The following is a 17,847-nucleotide window of genomic DNA, read 5'->3' as shown; positions in this document are numbered from 1 at the left end:
GGTCGATTTCGGGTCAACCCGTGGTGACCTGATATGACCCGATATGACCCGTTTACGAATTAAAAATAATTTAATAAACATAAAAATAATTTTATCTAACTAAACTAAGTTATTCTTTTTTTCAAAGGCATTAATTACTTAATCCTAAACGAATTTATTTAATTTGTGTGAAGTTGAAATTATTATACTTGGACAAATAATATATTATATTATTTTTCACTTTTGTATTGTTTTAATTTATTTTATATTTTGCTTGGGATAAAACACTTTTACGGTGTTTAATTTATTTTAGATTTGATTTGGAATCATTTATTTAAATTTTTATTACTTGATTATGTAATTAGTTTTGTGAGAAATTGATTTTATTAGAAATTACAGTGATAAATTAATAAATTAAAATTAAGTTTCGGGTCATTTGGGGTCGAACCGCCGCCCCGTAAACCTGAAATTTTCGGGTTCGGGTCAGCATACCTGACCCGTCACGGGTTGGCGGGTCGGGGTTCGGGTCAACAGATTTTCTGGCGGGTCTGTTGACCCGAACCCGACCCGCCAACCTGATTTGGACCCGAATTGCCACCCCTAACTGCAAGCGTGAAGGATTGATTTCATGATAATTTAGAGTTGCGGGATGAGGGAAAAAAACAGGGTGCAAATCAATAACAAAAAAAAATATAAATTAAATAAATAAAAGGATAAGAGGAAAATGCTTGAATTGACGCTTAAAATGAATTTCGGTCTAGAAAAGCCACACTGCTTCGCAGGACGGGGTAGTTTAAAAGAATAAAGCGAAAGGAACATGGCGGGTGCGATCATACCAGCACTAATGCACCGGATCCCATCAGAACTCCGAAGTTAAGCGTGCTTGGGCGAGAGTAGTACTAGGATGGGTGACCCCCTGGGAAGTCCACGTGTTGCACCCCTCTCTTTTTTGTTTCGAAATCCAAATTTCCTATTCGTTCTTTATCCTGTAGTAATTTAGCTCCGTCGGAACGATTGCTTAATATTTTGCTTCTTGTCGAAGCGTGAAGGAGGATCTGAAGGCGCGAGACAAATCAGGAACGGTACGGCTCGATCAAAGCCCGGATCGTCGCTCAAATTTGTCGGCGCAAATGTATCACCGCAACTAGGGGTGGCAATTTTCGACACGACCTGAAAACACGATACGAACCTAACACGAAATTAATGGGTTTGGGTTGAGGTTTCGGGAATTCGGGTCAGAATCGGGTTGGACCCGATGAACCCGAAAAGAAAACCGGTCGATTTCGGGTCAACCCGTGGTGACCTGATATGACCCGATATGACCCGTTTACGAATTAAAAATAATTTAATAAACATAAAAATAATTTTATCTAACTAAACTAAGTTATTCTTTTTTTCAAAGGCATTAATTACTTAATCCTAAACGAATTTATTTAATTTGTGTGAAGTTGAAATTATTATACTTGGACAAATAATATATTATATTATTTTTCACTTTTGTATTGTTTTAATTTATTTTATATTTTGCTTGGGATAAAACACTTTTACGGTGTTTAATTTATTTTAGATTTGATTTGGAATCATTTATTTAAATTTTTATTACTTGATTATGTAATTAGTTTTGTGAGAAATTGATTTTATCAGAAATTACAGTGATAAATTAATAAATTAAAATTAAGTTTCGGGTCATTTCGGGTCGACCCGCCGCCCCGTAAACCTGAAATTTTCGGGTTCGGGTCAGCATACCTGACCCGTCACGGGTTGGCGGGTCGGGGTTCGGGTCAACAGATTTTCTGGCGGGTCTGTTGACCCGAACCCGACCCGCCAACCTGATTTGGACCCGAATTGCCACCCCTAACTGCAAGCGTGAAGGATTGATTTCATGATAATTTAGAGTTGCGGGATGAGGGAAAAAAACAGGGTGCAAATCAATAACAAAAAAAAATATAAAGTAAATAAATAAAAGGATAAGAGGAAAATGCTTGAATTGACGCTTAAAATGAATTTCGGTCTAGAAAAGCCACACTGCTTCGCAGGACGGGGTAGTTTAAAAGAATAAAGCGAAAGGAACATGGCGGGTGCGATCATACCAGCACTAATGCACCGGATCCCATCAGAACTCCGAAATTAAGCGTGCTTGGGCGAGAGTAGTACTAGGATGGGTAACCCCTTGGGAAGTCCTCGTGTTGCACCCCTCTCTTTTTTGTTTCGAAATCCAAATTTCCTATTCGTTCTTTATCCTGTAGTAATTTAGCTCCGTCGGAACGATTGCTTAATATTTTGCTTCTTGTCGAAGCGTGAAGGAGGATCTGAAGGCGCGAGACAAATCAGGAACGGTACGGCTCGATCAAAGCCCGGATCGTCGCTCAAATTTGTCGGCGCAAATGTATCACCGCAACTAGGGGTGGCAATTTTCGACACGACCTGAAAACACGACACGAACCTAACACGAAATTAATGGGTTTGGGTTGAGGTTTCGGGAATTCGGGTCAGAATCGGGTTGGACCCGATGAACCCGAAAAGAAAACCGGTCGATTTCGGGTCAACCCGTGGTGACCTGATATGACCCGATATGACCCGTTTACGAATTAAAAATAATTTAATAAACATAAAAATAATTTTATCTAACTAAACTAAGTTATTCTTTTTTTCAAAGGCATTAATTACTTAATCCTAAACGAATTTATTTAATTTGTGTGAAGTTGAAATTATTATACTTGGACAAATAATATATTATATTATTTTTCACTTTTGTATTGTTTTAATTTATTTTATATTTTGCTTGGGATAAAACACTTTTACGGTGTTTAATTTATTTTAGATTTGATTTGGAATCATTTATTTAAATTTTTATTACTTGATTATGTAATTAGTTTTGTGAGAAATTGATTTTATTAGAAATTACAGTGATAAATTAATAAATTAAAATTAAGTTTCGGGTCATTTGGGGTCGACCCGCCGCCCCGTAAACCTGAAATTTTCGGGTTCGGGTCAGCATACCTGACCCGTCACGGGTTGGCGGGTCGGGGTTCGGGTCAACAGATTTTCTGGCGGGTCTGTTGACCCGAACCCGACCCGCCAACCTGATTTGGACCCGAATTGCCACCCCTAACTGCAAGCGTGAAGGATTGATTTCATGATAATTTAGAGTTGCGGGATGAGGGAAAAAAACAGGGTGCAAATCAATAACAAAAAAAAATATAAAGTAAATAAATAAAAGGATAAGAGGAAAATGCTTGAATTGACGCTTAAAATGAATTTCGGTCTAGAAAAGCCACACTGCTTCGCAGGACGGGGTAGTTTAAAAGAATAAAGCGAAAGGAACATGGCGGGTGCGATCATACCAGCATTAATGCACCGGATCCCATCAGAACTCCGAAGTTAAGCGTGCTTGGGCGAGAGTAGTACTAGGATGGGTGACCCCCTGGGAAGTCCACGTGTTGCACCCCTCTCTTTTTTGTTTCGAAATCCAAATTTCCTATTCGTTCTTTATCCTGTAGTAATTTAGCTCCGTCGGAACGATTGCTTAATATTTTGCTTTTTGTCGAAGCGTGAAGGAGGATCTGAAGGCGCGAGACAAATCAGGAACGGTACGGCTCGATCAAAGCCCGGATCGTCGCTCAAATTTGTCGGCGCAAATGTATCACCGCAACTAGGGGTGGCAATTTTCGACACGACCTGAAAACACGACACGAACCTAACACGAAATTAATGGGTTTGGGTTGAGGTTTCGGGAATTCGGGTCAGAATCGGGTTGGACCCGATGAACCCGAAAAGAAAACCGGTCGATTTCGGGTCAACCCGTGGTGACCTGATATGACCCGATATGACCCGTTTACGAATTAAAAATAATTTAATAAACATAAAAATAATTTTATCTAACTAAACTAAGTTATTCTTTTTTTCAAAGGCATTAATTACTTAATCCTAAACGAATTTATTTAATTTGTGTGAAGTTGAAATTATTATACTTGGACAAATAATATATTATATTATTTTTCACTTTTGTATTGTTTTAATTTATTTTATATTTTGCTTGGGATAAAACACTTTTACGGTGTTTAATTTATTTTAGATTTGATTTGGAATCATTTATTTAAATTTTTATTACTTGATTATGTAATTAGTTTTGTGAGAAATTGATTTTATTAGAAATTACAGTGATAAATTAATAAATTAAAATTAAGTTTCGGGTCATTTGGGGTCGACCCGCCGCCCCGTAAACCTGAAATTTTCGGGTTCGGGTCAGCATACCTGACCCGTCACGGGTTGGCGGGTCGGGGTTCGGGTCAACAGATTTTCTGGCGGGTCTGTTGACCCGAACCCGACCCGCCAACCTGATTTGGACCCGAATTGCCACCCCTAACTGCATGCGTGAAGGATTGATTTCATGATAATTTAGAGTTGCGGGATGAGGGAAAAAAACAGGGTGCAAATCAATAACAAAAAAAAATATAAAGTAAATAAATAAAAGGATAAGAGGAAAATGCTTGAATTGACGCTTAAAATGAATTTCGGTCTAGAAAAGCCACACTGCTTCGCAGGACGGGGTAGTTTAAAAGAATAAAGCGAAAGGAACATGGCGGGTGCGATCATACCAGCATTAATGCACCGGATCCCATCAGAACTCCGAAGTTAAGCGTGCTTGGGCGAGAGTAGTACTAGGATGGGTGACCCCCTGGGAAGTCCTCGTGTTGCACCCCTTTCTTTTTTGTTTCGAAATCCAAATTTCCTATTCGTTCTTTATCCTGTAGTAATTTAGCTCCGTCGGAACGATTGCTTAATATTTTGCTTCTTGTCGAAGCGTGAAGGAGGATCTGAAGGCGCGAGACAAATCAGGAACGGTACGGCTCGATCAAAGCCCGGATCGTCGCTCAAATTTGTCGGCGCAAATGTATCACCGCAACTAGGGGTGGCAATTTTCGACACGACCTGAAAACACGACACGAACCTAACACGAAATTAATGGGTTTGGGTTGAGGTTTCGGGAATTCGGGTCAGAATCGGGTTGGACCCGAAAAGAAAACCGGTCGATTTCGGGTCAACCCGTGGTGACCTGATATGACCCGATATGACCCGTTTACGAATTAAAAATAATTTAATAAACATAAAAATAATTTTATCTAACTAAACTAAGTTATTCTTTTTTTCAAAGGCATTAATTACTTAATCCTAAACGAATTTATTTAATTTGTGTGAAGTTGAAATTATTATACTTGGACAAATAATATATTATATTATTTTTCACTTTTGTATTGTTTTAATTTATTTTATATTTTGCTTGGGATAAAACACTTTTACGGTGTTTAATTTATTTTAGATTTGATTTGGAATCATTTATTTAAATTTTTATTACTTGATTATGTAATTAGTTTTGTGAGAAATTGATTTTATTAGAAATTACAGTGATAAATTAATAAATTAAAATTAAGTTTCGGGTCATTTGGGGTCGACCCGCCGCCCCGTAAACCTGAAATTTTCGGGTTCGGGTCAGCATACCTGACCCGTCACGGGTTGGCGGGTCGGGGTTCGGGTCAACAGATTTTCTGGCGGGTCTGTTGACCCGAACCCGACCCGCCAACCTGATTTGGACCCGAATTGCCACCCCTAACTGCATGCGTGAAGGATTGATTTCATGATAATTTAGAGTTGCGGGATGAGGGAAAAAAACAGGGTGCAAATCAATAACAAAAAAAAATATAAAGTAAATAAATAAAAGGATAAGAGGAAAATGCTTGAATTGACGCTTAAAATGAATTTCGGTCTAGAAAAGCCACACTGCTTCGCAGGACGGGGTAGTTTAAAAGAATAAAGCGAAAGGAACATGGCGGGTGCGATCATACCAGCATTAATGCACCGGATCCCATCAGAACTCCGAAGTTAAGCGTGCTTGGGCGAGAGTAGTACTAGGATGGGTGACCCCCTGGGAAGTCCTCGTGTTGCACCCCTTTCTTTTTTGTTTCGAAATCCAAATTTCCTATTCGTTCTTTATCCTGTAGTAATTTAGCTCCGTCGGAACGATTGCTTAATATTTTGCTTCTTGTCGAAGCGTGAAGGAGGATCTGAAGGCGCGAGACAAATCAGGAACGGTACGGCTCGATCAAAGCCCGGATCGTCGCTCAAATTTGTCGGCGCAAATGTATCACCGCAACTAGGGGTGGCAATTTTCGACACGACCTGAAAACACGACACGAACCTAACACGAAATTAATGGGTTTGGGTTGAGGTTTCGGGAATTCGGGTCAGAATCGGGTTGGACCCGAAAAGAAAACCGGTCGATTTCGGGTCAACCCGTGGTGACCTGATATGACCCGATATGACCCGTTTACGAATTAAAAATAATTTAATAAACATAAAAATAATTTTATCTAACTAAACTAAGTTATTCTTTTTTTCAAAGGCATTAATTACTTAATCCTAAACGAATTTATTTAATTTGTGTGAAGTTGAAATTATTATACTTGGACAAATAATATATTATATTATTTTTCACTTTTGTATTGTTTTAATTTATTTTATATTTTGCTTGGGATAAAACACTTTTACGGTGTTTAATTTATTTTAGATTTGATTTGGAATCATTTATTTAAATTTTTATTACTTGATTATGTAATTAGTTTTGTGAGAAATTGATTTTATTAGAAATTACAGTGATAAATTAATAAATTAAAATTAAGTTTCGGGTCATTTCGGGTCGACCCGCCGCCCCGTAAACCTGAAATTTTCGGGTTCGGGTCAGCATACCTGACCCGTCACGGGTTGGCGGGTCGGGGTTCGGGTCAACAGATTTTCTGGCGGGTCTGTTGACCCGAACCCGACCCGCCAACCTGATTTGGACCCGAATTGCCACCCCTAACTGCAAGCGTGAAGGATTGATTTCATGATAATTTAGAGTTGCGGGATGAGGGAAAAAAACAGGGTGCAAATCAATAACAAAAAAAAATATAAAGTAAATAAATAAAAGGATAAGAGGAAAATGCTTGAATTGACGCTTAAAATGAATTTCGGTCTAGAAAAGCCACATTGCTTCGCAGGACGGGGTAGTTTAAAAGAATAAAGCGAAAGGAACATGGCGGGTGCGATCATACCAGCATTAATGCACCGGATCCCATCAGAACTCCGATGTTAAGCGTGCTTGGGCGAGAGTAGTACTAGGATGGGTGACCCCCTGGGAAGTCCTCGTGTTGCACCCCTCTCTTTTTTGTTTCGAAATCCAAATTTCCTATTCGTTCTTTATCCTGTAGTAATTTAGCTCCGTCGGAACGATTGCTTAATATTTTGCTTCTTGTCGAAGCGTGAAGGAGGATCTGAAGGCGCGAGACAAATCAGGAACGGTACGGCTCGATCAAAGCCCGGATCGTCGCTCAAATTTGTCGGCGCAAATGTATCACCGCAACTAGGGGTGGCAATTTTCGACACGACCTGAAAACACGACACGAACCTAACACGAAATTAATGGGTTTGGGTTGAGGTTTCGGGAATTCGGGTTGGACCCGATGAACCCGAAAAGAAAACCGGTCGATTTCGGGTCAACCCGTGGTGACCTGATATGACCCGATATGACCCGTTTACGAATTAAAAATAATTTAATAAACATAAAAATAATTTTATCTAACTAAACTAAGTTATTCTTTTTTTCAAAGGCATTAATTACTTAATCCTAAACGAATTTATTTAATTTGTGTGAAGTTGAAATTATTATACTTGGACAAATAATATATTATATTATTTTTCACTTTTGTATTGTTTTAATTTATTTTATATTTTGCTTGGGATAAAACACTTTTACGGTGTTTAATTTATTTTAGATTTGATTTGGAATCATTTATTTAAATTTTTATTACTTGATTATGTAATTAGTTTTGTGAGAAATTGATTTTATTAGAAATTACAGTGATAAATTAATAAATTAAAATTAAGTTTCGGGTCATTTCGGGTCGACCCGCCGCCCCGTAAACCTGAAATTTTCGGGTTCGGGTCAGCATACCTGACCCGTCACGGGTTGGCGGGTCGGGGTTCGGGTCAACAGATTTTCTGGCGGGTCTGTTGACCCGAACCCGACCCGCCAACCTGATTTGGACCCGAATTGCCACCCCTAACTGCAAGCGTGAAGGATTGATTTCATGATAATTTAGAGTTGCGGGATGAGGGAAAAAAACAGGGTGCAAATCAATAACAAAAAAAAATATAAATTAAATAAATAAAAGGATAAGAGGAAAATGCTTGAATTGACGCTTAAAATGAATTTCGGTCTAGAAAAGCCACACTGCTTCGCAGGACGGGGTAGTTTAAAAGAATAAAGCGAAAGGAACATGGCGGGTGCGATCATACCAGCACTAATGCACCGGATCCCATCAGAACTCCGAAGTTAAGCGTGCTTGGGCGAGAGTAGTACTAGGATGGGTGACCCCCTGGGAAGTCCACGTGTTGCACCCCTCTCTTTTTTGTTTCGAAATCCAAATTTCCTATTCGTTCTTTATCCTGTAGTAATTTAGCTCCGTCGGAACGATTGCTTAATATTTTGCTTCTTGTCGAAGCGTGAAGGAGGATCTGAAGGCGCGAGACAAATCAGGAACGGTACGGCTCGATCAAAGCCCGGATCGTCGCTCAAATTTGTCGGCGCAAATGTATCACCGCAACTAGGGGTGGCAATTTTCGACACGACCTGAAAACACGATACGAACCTAACACGAAATTAATGGGTTTGGGTTGAGGTTTCGGGAATTCGGGTCAGAATCGGGTTGGACCCGATGAACCCGAAAAGAAAACCGGTCGATTTCGGGTCAACCCGTGGTGACCTGATATGACCCGATATGACCCGTTTACGAATTAAAAATAATTTAATAAACATAAAAATAATTTTATCTAACTAAACTAAGTTATTCTTTTTTTCAAAGGCATTAATTACTTAATCCTAAACGAATTTATTTAATTTGTGTGAAGTTGAAATTATTATACTTGGACAAATAATATATTATATTATTTTTCACTTTTGTATTGTTTTAATTTATTTTATATTTTGCTTGGGATAAAACACTTTTACGGTGTTTAATTTATTTTAGATTTGATTTGGAATCATTTATTTAAATTTTTATTACTTGATTATGTAATTAGTTTTGTGAGAAATTGATTTTATTAGAAATTACAGTGATAAATTAATAAATTAAAATTAAGTTTCGGGTCATTTCGGGTCGACCCGCCGCCCCGTAAACCTGAAATTTTCGGTTTCGGGTCAGCATACCTGACCCGTCACGGGTTGGCGGGTCGGGGTTCGGGTCAACAGATTTTCTGGCGGGTCTGTTGACCCGAACCCGACCCGCCAACCTGATTTGGACCCGAATTGCCACCCCTAACTGCAAGCGTGAAGGATTGATTTCATGATAATTTAGAGTTGCGGGATGAGGGAAAAAAACAGGGTGCAAATCAATAACAAAAAAAAATATAATGTAAATAAATAAAAGGATAAGAGGAAAATGCTTGAATTGACGCTTAAAATGAATTTCGGTCTAGAAAAGCCACATTGCTTCGCAGGACGGGGTAGTTTAAAAGAATAAAGCGAAAGGAACATGGCGGGTGCGATCATACCAGCATTAATGCACCGGATCCCATCAGAACTCCGATGTTAAGCGTGCTTGGGCGAGAGTAGTACTAGGATGGGTGACCCCCTGGGAAGTCCTCGTGTTGCACCCCTCTCTTTTTTGTTTCGAAATCCAAATTTCCTATTCGTTCTTTATCCTGTAGTAATTTAGCTCCGTCGGAACGATTGCTTAATATTTTGCTTCTTGTCGAAGCGTGAAGGAGGATCTGAAGGCGCGAGACAAATCAGGAACGGTACGGCTCGATCAAAGCCCGGATCGTCGCTCAAATTTGTCGGCGCAAATGTATCACCGCAACTAGGGGTGGCAATTTTCGACACGACCTGAAAACACGACACGAACCTAACACGAAATTAATGGGTTTGGGTTGAGGTTTCGGGAATTCGGGTTGGACCCGATGAACCCGAAAAGAAAACCGGTCGATTTCGGGTCAACCCGTGGTGACCTGATATGACCCGATATGACCCGTTTACGAATTAAAAATAATTTAATAAACATAAAAATAATTTTATCTAACTAAACTAAGTTATTCTTTTTTTCAAAGGCATTAATTACTTAATCCTAAACGAATTTATTTAATTTGTGTGAAGTTGAAATTATTATACTTGGACAAATAATATATTATATTATTTTTCACTTTTGTATTGTTTTAATTTATTTTATATTTTGCTTGGGATAAAACACTTTTACGGTGTTTAATTTATTTTAGATTTGATTTGGAATCATTTATTTAAATTTTTATTACTTGATTATGTAATTAGTTTTGCGAGAAATTGATTTTATTAGAAATTACAGTGATAAATTAATAAATTAAAATTAAGTTTCGGGTCATTTCGGGTCGACCCGCCGCCCCGTAAACCTGAAATTTTCGGGTTCGGGTCAGCATACCTGACCCGTCACGGGTTGGCGGGTCGGGGTTCGGGTCAACAGATTTTCTGGCGGGTCTGTTGACCCGAACCCGACCCGCCAACCTGATTTGGACCCGAATTGCCACCCCTAACTGCAAGCGTGAAGGATTGATTTCATGATAATTTAGAGTTGCGGGATGAGGGAAAAAAACAGGGTGCAAATCAATAACAAAAAAAAATATAAAGTAAATAAATAAAAGGATAAGAGGAAAATGCTTGAATTGACGCTTAAAATGAATTTCGGTCTAGAAAAGCCACACTGCTTCGCAGGACGGGGTAGTTTAAAAGAATAAAGCGAAAGGAACATGGCGGGTGCGATCATACCAGCATTAATGCACCGGATCCCATCAGAACTCCGAAGTTAAGCGTGCTTGGGCGAGAGTAGTACTAGGATGGGTGACCCCCTGGGAAGTCCACGTGTTGCACCCCTCTCTTTTTTGTTTCGAAATCCAAATTTCCTATTCGTTCTTTATCCTGTAGTAATTTAGCTCCGTCGGAACGATTGCTTAATATTTTGCTTCTTGTCGAAGCGTGAAGGAGGATCTGAAGGCGCGAGACAAATCAGGAACGGTACGGCTCGATCAAAGCCCGGATCGTCGCTCAAATTTGTCGGCGCAAATGTATCACCGCAACTAGGGGTGGCAATTTTCGACACGACACGAACCTAACACGAAATTAATGGGTTTGGGTTGAGGTTTCGGGAATTCGGGTCAGAATCGGGTTGGACCCGAAAAGAAAACCGGTCGATTTCGGGTCAACCCGTGGTGACCTGATATGACCCGATATGACCCGTTTACGAATTAAAAATAATTTAATAAACATAAAAATAATTTTATCTAACTAAACTAAGTTATTCTTTTTTTCAAAGGCATTAATTACTTAATCCTAAACGAATTTATTTAATTTGTGTGAAGTTGAAATTATTATACTTGGACAAATAATATATTATATTATTTTTCACTTTTGTATTGTTTTAATTTATTTTATATTTTGCTTGGGATAAAACACTTTTACGGTGTTTAATTTATTTTAGATTTGATTTGGAATCATTTATTTAAATTTTTATTACTTGATTATGTAATTAGTTTTGTGAGAAATTGATTTTATTAGAAATTACAGTGATAAATTAATAAATTAAAATTAAGTTTCGGGTCATTTGGGGTCGACCCGCCGCCCCGTAAACCTGAAATTTTCGGGTTCGGGTCAGCATACCTGACCCGTCACGGGTTGGCGGGTCGGGGTTCGGGTCAACAGATTTTCTGGCGGGTCTGTTGACCCGAACCCGACCCGCCAACCTGATTTGGACCCGAATTGCCACCCCTAACTGCATGCGTGAAGGATTGATTTCATGATAATTTAGAGTTGCGGGATGAGGGAAAAAAACAGGGTGCAAATCAATAACAAAAAAAAATATAAAGTAAATAAATAAAAGGATAAGAGGAAAATGATTGAATTGACGCTTAAAATGAATTTCGGTCTAGAAAAGCCACACTGCTTCGCAGGACGGGGTAGTTTAAAAGAATAAAGCGAAAGGAACATGGCGGGTGCGATCATACCAGCATTAATGCACCGGATCCCATCAGAACTCCGAAGTTAAGCGTGCTTGGGCGAGAGTAGTACTAGGATGGGTGACCCCCTGGGAAGTCCTCGTGTTGCACCCCTTTCTTTTTTGTTTCGAAATCCAAATTTCCTATTCGTTCTTTATCCTGTAGTAATTTAGCTCCGTCGGAACGATTGCTTAATATTTTGCTTCTTGTCGAAGCGTGAAGGAGGATCTGAAGGCGCGAGACAAATCAGGAACGGTACGGCTCGATCAAAGCCCGGATCGTCGCTCAAATTTGTCGGCGCAAATGTATCACCGCAACTAGGGGTGGCAATTTTCGACACGACCTGAAAACACGATACGAACCTAACACGAAATTAATGGGTTTGGGTTGAGGTTTCGGGAATTCGGGTCAGAATCGGGTTGGACCCGATGAACCCGAAAAGAAAACCGGTCGATTTCGGGTCAACCCGTGGTGACCTGATATGACCCGATATGACCCGTTTACGAATTAAAAATAATTTAATAAACATAAAAATAATTTTATCTAACTAAACTAAGTTATTCTTTTTTTCAAAGGCATTAATTACTTAATCCTAAACGAATTTATTTAATTTGTGTGAAGTTGAAATTATTATACTTGGACAAATAATATATTATATTATTTTTCACTTTTGTATTGTTTTAATTTATTTTATATTTTGCTTGGGATAAAACACTTTTACGGTGTTTAATTTATTTTAGATTTGATTTGGAATCATTTATTTAAATTTTTATTACTTGATTATGTAATTAGTTTTGCGAGAAATTGATTTTATTAGAAATTACAGTGATAAATTAATAAATTAAAATTAAGTTTCGGGTCATTTCGGGTCGACCCGCCGCCCCGTAAACCTGAAATTTTCGGGTTCGGGTCAGCATACCTGACCCGTCACGGGTTGGCGGGTCGGGGTTCGGGTCAACAGATTTTCTGGCGGGTCTGTTGACCCGAACCCGACCCGCCAACCTGATTTGGACCCGAATTGCCACCCCTAACTGCAAGCGTGAAGGATTGATTTCATGATAATTTAGAGTTGCGGGATGAGGGAAAAAAACAGGGTGCAAATCAATAACAAAAAAAAATATAAAGTAAATAAATAAAAGGATAAGAGGAAAATGCTTGAATTGACGCTTAAAATGAATTTCGGTCTAGAAAAGCCACACTGCTTCGCAGGACGGGGTAGTTTAAAAGAATAAAGCGAAAGGAACATGGCGGGTGCGATCATACCAGCATTAATGCACCGGATCCCATCAGAACTCCGAAGTTAAGCGTGCTTGGGCGAGAGTAGTACTAGGATGGGTGACCCCCTGGGAAGTCCACGTGTTGCACCCCTCTCTTTTTTGTTTCGAAATCCAAATTTCCTATTCGTTCTTTATCCTGTAGTAATTTAGCTCCGTCGGAACGATTGCTTAATATTTTGCTTCTTGTCGAAGCGTGAAGGAGGATCTGAAGGCGCGAGACAAATCAGGAACGGTACGGCTCGATCAAAGCCCGGATCGTCGCTCAAATTTGTCGGCGCAAATGTATCACCGCAACTAGGGGTGGCAATTTTCGACACGACCTGAAAACACGACACGAAACTAACACGAAATTAATGGGTTTGGGTTGAGGTTTCGGGAATTCGGGTCAGAATCGGGTTGGACCCGAAAAGAAAACCGGTCGATTTCGGGTCAACCCGTGGTGACCTGATATGACCCGATATGACCCGTTTACGAATTAAAAATAATTTAATAAACATAAAAATAATTTTATCTAACTAAACTAAGTTATTCTTTTTTTCAAAGGCATTAATTACTTAATCCTAAACGAATTTATTTAATTTGTGTGAAGTTGAAATTATTATACTTGGACAAATAATATATTATATTATTTTTCACTTTTGTATTGTTTTAATTTATTTTATATTTTGCTTGGGATAAAACACTTTTACGGTGTTTAATTTATTTTAGATTTGATTTGGAATCATTTATTTAAATTTTTATTACTTGATTATGTAATTAGTTTTGTGAGAAATTGATTTTATTAGAAATTACAGTGATAAATTAATAAATTAAAATTAAGTTTCGGGTCATTTGGGGTCGACCCGCCGCCCCGTAAACCTGAAATTTTCGGGTTCGGGTCAGCATACCTGACCCGTCACGGGTTGGCGGGTCGGGGTTCGGGTCAACAGATTTTCTGGCGGGTCTGTTGACCCGAACCCGACCCGCCAACCTGATTTGGACCCGAATTGCCACCCCTAACTGCATGCGTGAAGGATTGATTTCATGATAATTTAGAGTTGCGGGATGAGGGAAAAAAACAGGGTGCAAATCAATAACAAAAAAAAATATAAAGTAAATAAATAAAAGGATAAGAGGAAAATGCTTGAATTGACGCTTAAAATGAATTTCGGTCTAGAAAAGCCACACTGCTTCGCAGGACGGGGTAGTTTAAAAGAATAAAGCGAAAGGAACATGGCGGGTGCGATCATACCAGCATTAATGCACCGGATCCCATCAGAACTCCGAAGTTAAGCGTGCTTGGGCGAGAGTAGTACTAGGATGGGTGACCCCCTGGGAAGTCCTCGTGTTGCACCCCTTTCTTTTTTGTTTCGAAATCCAAATTTCCTATTCGTTCTTTATCCTGTAGTAATTTAGCTCCGTCGGAACGATTGCTTAATATTTTGCTTCTTGTCGAAGCGTGAAGGAGGATCTGAAGGCGCGAGACAAATCAGGAACGGTACGGCTCGATCAAAGCCCGGATCGTCGCTCAAATTTGTCGGCGCAAATGTATCACCGCAACTAGGGGTGGCAATTTTCGACACGACCTGAAAACACGACACGAACCTAACACGAAATTAATGGGTTTGGGTTGAGGTTTCGGGAATTCGGGTCAGAATCGGGTTGGACCCGAAAAGAAAACCGGTCGATTTCGGGTCAACCCGTGGTGACCTGATATGACCCGATATGACCCGTTTACGAATTAAAAATAATTTAATAAACATAAAAATAATTTTATCTAACTAAACTAAGTTATTCTTTTTTTCAAAGGCATTAATTACTTAATCCTAAACGAATTTATTTAATTTGTGTGAAGTTGAAATTATTATACTTGGACAAATAATATATTATATTATTTTTCACTTTTGTATTGTTTTAATTTATTTTATATTTTGCTTGGGATAAAACACTTTTACGGTGTTTAATTTATTTTAGATTTGATTTGGAATCATTTATTTAAATTTTTATTACTTGATTATGTAATTAGTTTTGTGAGAAATTGATTTTATTAGAAATTACAGTGATAAATTAATAAATTAAAATTAAGTTTCGGGTCATTTCGGGTCGACCCGCCGCCCCGTAAACCTGAAATTTTCGGGTTCGGGTCAGCATACCTGACCCGTCACGGGTTGGCGGGTCGGGGTTCGGGTCAACAGATTTTCTGGCGGGTCTGTTGACCCGAACCCGACCCGCCAACCTGATTTGGACCCGAATTGCCACCCCTAACTGCATGCGTGAAGGATTGATTTCATGATAATTTAGAGTTGCGGGATGAGGGAAAAAAACAGGGTGCAAATCAATAACAAAAAAAAATATAAAGTAAATAAATAAAAGGATAAGAGGAAAATGCTTGAATTGACGCTTAAAATGAATTTCGGTCTAGAAAAGCCACATTGCTTCGCAGGACGGGGTAGTTTAAAAGAATAAAGCGAAAGGAACATGGCGGGTGCGATCATACCAGCATTAATGCACCGGATCCCATCAGAACTCCGATGTTAAGCGTGCTTGGGCGAGAGTAGTACTAGGATGGGTGACCCCCTGGGAAGTCCTCGTGTTGCACCCCTCTCTTTTTTGTTTCGAAATCCAAATTTCCTATTCGTTCTTTATCCTGTAGTAATTTAGCTCCGTCGGAACGATTGCTTAATATTTTGCTTCTTGTCGAAGCGTGAAGGAGGATCTGAAGGCGCGAGACAAATCAGGAACGGTACGGCTCGATCAAAGCCCGGATCGTCGCTCAAATTTGTCGGCGCAAATGTATCACCGCAACTAGGGGTGGCAATTTTCGACACGACCTGAAAACACGACACGAACCTAACACGAAATTAATGGGTTTGGGTTGAGGTTTCGGGAATTCGGGTTGGACCCGATGAACCCGAAAAGAAAACCGGTCGATTTCGGGTCAACCCGTGGTGACCTGATATGACCCGATATGACCCGTTTACGAATTAAAAATAATTTAATAAACATAAAAATAATTTTATCTAACTAAACTAAGTTATTCTTTTTTTCAAAGGCATTAATTACTTAATCCTAAACGAATTTATTTAATTTGTGTGAAGTTGAAATTATTATACTTGGACAAATAATATATTATATTATTTTTCACTTTTGTATTGTTTTAATTTATTTTATATTTTGCTTGGGATAAAACACTTTTACGGTGTTTAATTTATTTTAGATTTGATTTGGAATCATTTATTTAAATTTTTATTACTTGATTATGTAATTAGTTTTGCGAGAAATTGATTTTATTAGAAATTACAGTGATAAATTAATAAATTAAAATTAAGTTTCGGGTCATTTCGGGTCGACCCGCCGCCCCGTAAACCTGAAATTTTCGGGTTCGGGTCAGCATACCTGACCCGTCACGGGTTGGCGGGTCGGGGTTCGGGTCAACAGATTTTCTGGCGGGTCTGTTGACCCGAACCCGACCCGCCAACCTGATTTGGACCCGAATTGCCACCCCTAACTGCAAGCGTGAAGGATTGATTTCATGATAATTTAGAGTTGCGGGATGAGGGAAAAAAACAGGGTGCAAATCAATAACAAAAAAAAATATAAATTAAATAAATAAAAGGATAAGAGGAAAATGCTTGAATTGACGCTTAAAATGAATTTCGGACTAGAAAAGCCACACTGCTTCGCAGGACGGGGTAGTTTAAAAGAATAAAGCGAAAGGAACATGGCGGGTGCGATCATACCAGCACTAATGCACCGGATCCCATCAGAACTCCGAAGTTAAGCGTGCTTGGGCGAGAGTAGTACTAGGATGGGTGACCCCCTGGGAAGTCCACGTGTTGCACCCCTCTCTTTTTTGTTTCGAAATCCAAATTTCCTATTCGTTCTTTATCCTGTAGTAATTTAGCTCCGTCGGAACGATTGCTTAATATTTTGCTTCTTGTCGAAGCGTGAAGGAGGATCTGAAGGCGCGAGACAAATCAGGAACGGTACGGCTCGATCAAAGCCCGGATCGTCGCTCAAATTTGTCGGCGCAAATGTATCACCGCAACTAGGGGTGGCAATTTTCGACACGACCTGAAAACACGACACGAACCTAACACGAAATTAATGGGTTTGGGTTGAGGTTTCGGGAATTCGGGTCAGAATCGGGTTGGACCCGATGAACCCGAAAAGAAAACCGGTCGATTTCGGGTCAACCCGTGGTGACCTGATATGACCCGATATGACCCGTTTACGAATTAAAAATAATTTAATAAACATAAAAATAATTTTGTCTAACTAAACTAAGTTATTCTTTTTTTCAAAGGCATTAATTACTTAATCCTAAACGAATTTATTTAATTTGTGTGAAGTTGAAATTATTATACTTGGACAAATAATATATTATATTATTTTTCACTTTTGTATTGTTTTAATTTATTTTATATTTTGCTTGGGATAAAACACTTTTACGGTGTTTAATTTATTTTAGATTTGATTTGGAATCATTTATTTAAATTTTTATTACTTGATTATGTAATTAGTTTTGTGAGAAATTGATTTTATTAGAAATTACAGTGAT

General features: G+C 38.9%; 14 non-coding genes across 14 annotated transcripts; all 14 read left to right on the top strand.

Moving 5' to 3' along the window:
* The first annotated feature begins 801 nt into the window (after nucleotides 1-801).
* LOC140028236 (5S ribosomal RNA) lies at nucleotides 802-920 on the top strand. The gene has a single exon (XR_011832190.1). It is a non-coding gene; the product is annotated as a 5S ribosomal RNA (ribosomal RNA).
* A 1,135-nt stretch (nucleotides 921-2,055) lies between these two features.
* On the top strand, nucleotides 2,056-2,174 carry LOC140031551 (5S ribosomal RNA). The gene has a single exon (XR_011835472.1). It is a non-coding gene; the product is annotated as a 5S ribosomal RNA (ribosomal RNA).
* Nucleotides 2,175-3,309: 1,135 nt separating this feature from the next.
* Nucleotides 3,310-3,428, top strand: LOC140030097 (5S ribosomal RNA). Its single transcript, XR_011834011.1, has one exon. It is a non-coding gene; the product is annotated as a 5S ribosomal RNA (ribosomal RNA).
* A 1,135-nt stretch (nucleotides 3,429-4,563) lies between these two features.
* Nucleotides 4,564-4,682, top strand: LOC140030315 (5S ribosomal RNA). Its single transcript, XR_011834230.1, has one exon. It is a non-coding gene; the product is annotated as a 5S ribosomal RNA (ribosomal RNA).
* A 1,126-nt stretch (nucleotides 4,683-5,808) lies between these two features.
* On the top strand, nucleotides 5,809-5,927 carry LOC140030313 (5S ribosomal RNA). The gene has a single exon (XR_011834227.1). It is a non-coding gene; the product is annotated as a 5S ribosomal RNA (ribosomal RNA).
* Nucleotides 5,928-7,053: 1,126 nt separating this feature from the next.
* LOC140031252 (5S ribosomal RNA) lies at nucleotides 7,054-7,172 on the top strand. Its single transcript, XR_011835173.1, has one exon. It is a non-coding gene; the product is annotated as a 5S ribosomal RNA (ribosomal RNA).
* Nucleotides 7,173-8,296: 1,124 nt separating this feature from the next.
* Nucleotides 8,297-8,415, top strand: LOC140028123 (5S ribosomal RNA). Its single transcript, XR_011832072.1, has one exon. It is a non-coding gene; the product is annotated as a 5S ribosomal RNA (ribosomal RNA).
* A 1,135-nt stretch (nucleotides 8,416-9,550) lies between these two features.
* LOC140031250 (5S ribosomal RNA) lies at nucleotides 9,551-9,669 on the top strand. The gene has a single exon (XR_011835171.1). It is a non-coding gene; the product is annotated as a 5S ribosomal RNA (ribosomal RNA).
* Nucleotides 9,670-10,793: 1,124 nt separating this feature from the next.
* On the top strand, nucleotides 10,794-10,912 carry LOC140030096 (5S ribosomal RNA). Its single transcript, XR_011834010.1, has one exon. It is a non-coding gene; the product is annotated as a 5S ribosomal RNA (ribosomal RNA).
* Nucleotides 10,913-12,025: 1,113 nt separating this feature from the next.
* Nucleotides 12,026-12,144, top strand: LOC140030312 (5S ribosomal RNA). Its single transcript, XR_011834226.1, has one exon. It is a non-coding gene; the product is annotated as a 5S ribosomal RNA (ribosomal RNA).
* Nucleotides 12,145-13,279: 1,135 nt separating this feature from the next.
* On the top strand, nucleotides 13,280-13,398 carry LOC140030095 (5S ribosomal RNA). Its single transcript, XR_011834009.1, has one exon. It is a non-coding gene; the product is annotated as a 5S ribosomal RNA (ribosomal RNA).
* A 1,126-nt stretch (nucleotides 13,399-14,524) lies between these two features.
* Nucleotides 14,525-14,643, top strand: LOC140030311 (5S ribosomal RNA). The gene has a single exon (XR_011834225.1). It is a non-coding gene; the product is annotated as a 5S ribosomal RNA (ribosomal RNA).
* A 1,126-nt stretch (nucleotides 14,644-15,769) lies between these two features.
* LOC140031249 (5S ribosomal RNA) lies at nucleotides 15,770-15,888 on the top strand. Its single transcript, XR_011835170.1, has one exon. It is a non-coding gene; the product is annotated as a 5S ribosomal RNA (ribosomal RNA).
* A 1,124-nt stretch (nucleotides 15,889-17,012) lies between these two features.
* On the top strand, nucleotides 17,013-17,131 carry LOC140028011 (5S ribosomal RNA). Its single transcript, XR_011831959.1, has one exon. It is a non-coding gene; the product is annotated as a 5S ribosomal RNA (ribosomal RNA).
* Nucleotides 17,132-17,847: the final 716 nt, after the last annotated feature.

This window comes from Coffea arabica, chromosome 11e, assembly GCF_036785885.1.
Source record: "Coffea arabica cultivar ET-39 chromosome 11e, Coffea Arabica ET-39 HiFi, whole genome shotgun sequence".
Lineage (NCBI taxonomy): Eukaryota > Viridiplantae > Streptophyta > Magnoliopsida > Gentianales > Rubiaceae > Coffea > Coffea arabica.
Note: the sequence above shows the minus strand (reverse complement) of the source record. Positions and strands in the feature narration are given on the sequence as shown.